The sequence below is a fragment of the Glycine soja genome, chromosome 9 (genome assembly GCF_004193775.1).
Source record: "Glycine soja cultivar W05 chromosome 9, ASM419377v2, whole genome shotgun sequence".
Taxonomy (NCBI): domain Eukaryota; kingdom Viridiplantae; phylum Streptophyta; class Magnoliopsida; order Fabales; family Fabaceae; genus Glycine; species Glycine soja.
Window position 1 is genome coordinate 23,467,804 of NC_041010.1, and position 2,883 is coordinate 23,470,686.

Sequence of the window (2,883 nt, forward strand, 5' to 3'; positions counted from 1 at the left end):
TCGTTTCACAGATCCTATGCGGCTCTACCGTCGTTTCTGTTTGTTTTATGATTTCTTGCCTTTTTTAATTTATTTTATTTACTGCTTTCTTATATAATTTTAATACTACATACTGCAATCATATTCCGTTCTTACTTCCTATTTGTCCGTTTGATCCCTTTTCGCTGATCTCTGGTGTATATATATATATATATATATGTGTGTGTGTGTGTGTGTGTGTGTGTGTGTGTGTGTGTGTGTGTGTAGCAAAAATACCTCAAAATATATATATGTATGTTTAGGTAGCAAGATACCTTGGATACGCATGTATATAGCAAAAATACCTCACAAAAATATACATTTGTTTAGGTAGCAAAATACCTCATGAAAAAAAAAACAGAAAAAGTAAAATAAAAATAAAACTGGTTAGCTAAAAAGCCAACATGCTTTTGAAAGGAAATGAACTTGCCATTCAGAGCACAAGGGTTTTGTTGAAAAATGTGTATACACCTGAAGGGTGAATGCTTTGAAAACTTTCCCGAACACCCAAATGGACTCAGATGAATGCATGAACTGATAAAAGAGCATGTTTTGGAAACACTGGGTTGACTTAAATAGGAAAAATGAATCCTGATCCCTAGTGTCATATGACCATAAAAACTTTATGCTTGAGTGTCCACATGGGTGCATGCAGGATCAGTTTTGCATAAAATTTCCAAATCATCATTGTTGCATGTGTGTCATGGAAATAATGTGGGACATCCCCTTTATCCCTGAATCGTTGGCCAAACAACCCAGACATATATCATGTCCAGTCGTTCTACAAGCCTTGAGCCAAAATCCCAACTCACCATAAACCTTGACCCAGGGTGAGAATGTCCATCCTTGCCTTCGGAAGAAAACAAAAAAAAGAAGACAAAGTTCTCAATCAAAGATCGGAGGAAAGCAAAAGAAGAAAATTCCTAATCAAAGGTCGGAAGAAAACAAAAAAGAAAAGAAGAAAATTCCCGATCAAAGATTGGGAGAAAACAAAGAAAAAAGAAAATCCCTGATCAAAGACAATGAAAGAATTATACAGAAGGGTCTTTGGACCAGACAATATCTGAACAATACGAAATTGTCACAAGTAAACAAGAAAAGAAAGGAAACCACGACTTGAAGTGATCCTCTCCCTTTGATCGCCAACCAAAATCCTGTGCGCTAGCGACTTTCTCGCCCCGCACTAAACAAAAATAGAAAAGGAAAAGGCCCAAACACTCAAAGCCAAATTCCCCTCCAAAAACATTATTCCCAAAAAAAAGTCCTATTGATCCATGATCACGCGTGTAATATTCGATTTGATAGGAAATGATTTGCAAAATTAAGTCATGACATATCTATGGTTCGAAATTAGGACAAAACACTTACCTGTGTGAAATTGATACACTTCGAGTGATTTTCTTCTATTTTGTTGAACCCAGTGTTTCCTCTAAATGGTCGTTTAGAAACAAAACGCTAACATCCAAAATCTCATTTATGGTTATGAGAAAATTTCATCAGCATACTCTCCTTCCCCAATAGACACATTGTTTTTCATCAAAAATCATATGTTGCTTTGATCAGTTGGAGGTTTTGTTTCTTTACTAAAGCATGTTCGCATTTTAGTGAAAAAAAACACCGAGACTATTTTTAGTCTCACAAAAGCAAGAACTACGTAGGTCTGAGTTTCTCATCACAAATTGAGGATACATAGGAGCAAAAGCCCCGCTTTTGTTGACAACCCCACCTTTTTCTATCATGACCCAAGAGTCCGGTAGCATGCGGAGATACCTTATAGTCATCCGCACCTTTTGTCAACTAGAGGCAAATGAGCCTGTTGACACGCAGAGACTAACGTCGTCATCTGCACCCTTTGTCAACCAGGGGCAAGCCAAGCCCGTTGACACGCAGAGACTAACGTCGTCTTCTGCACCTTTGTCATCCAGAGACGGCGAGTCCAATGACATGCGGATATACCCAAGTGGTTATCCGTACAAAACGATTTCTGTTAATCCTGACCCGTGAAGTTAGGTGGCAGGTGGAGATACCCAAGTGGTTATCCGTACAAAACGATTTCTGTTAATCCTGACCCGTGAAGTTAGGTGGTAGGTGGAGATACCCAAGTGGTTATCCGTATAAACACTCTTTCGCTATTCGTCAGACTCAAAGTCTAGTAGCATGCAGAGACTAACTTCATCATCTGCACCCTTTGTCAATCAGGGGCAAGCAAACCCGCTGACACGCGGAGACTGACATCGTCTTCTCCACCTTTGTCATCCAGAGACGGCGAGTCCAATGACATGCGGATATACCCAAGTGGTTATTCGTACAAATGATTTCTGTTAATCCTTATCGCAACGTGCCCTTTTGCGGGCGAGCGAAGGCGAGGCTCACGGGTGCGCTTTCCAAAGGAGGAAAGATGCGCAGAGTCGCCACCAACGTTTATTCGTGGAAAACGTCGGAAAAACCGAAGGAAACCGGTCAAAATGAAAATTCTAAGTTCGGGAGTTGTATTTACGTTTGAGGAAGGTATTAGCACCTCTCACGTTTGTCTTAAAGGACAACAGCCTATTTTTTAGAATTGTGGAAATTGTATTACCTTAACTTTTATTTTTTATTTTTTGAGGTCGACAAAAGCAGGGCTTTTGCTCCTACGTACCCTCCATCGAAGAGGAAATCAGACCTACGTAGTTCTTTCTTTAAAGGTGAATCAAGCGATTCTTTTACTTGAAAGGTGATCACTTAAAGGTGTTGGGCCTTTAAAAATGATCCATTTAACTTAGTAAGAAAAAGCTGAGATAAAACTTTCAAAATCCTTTTTTAGTGATTTTTTGGTGGACGAGATTGACTTGGCGAATTGATTTTAGCCTTAGTTTCGCTTTAGTT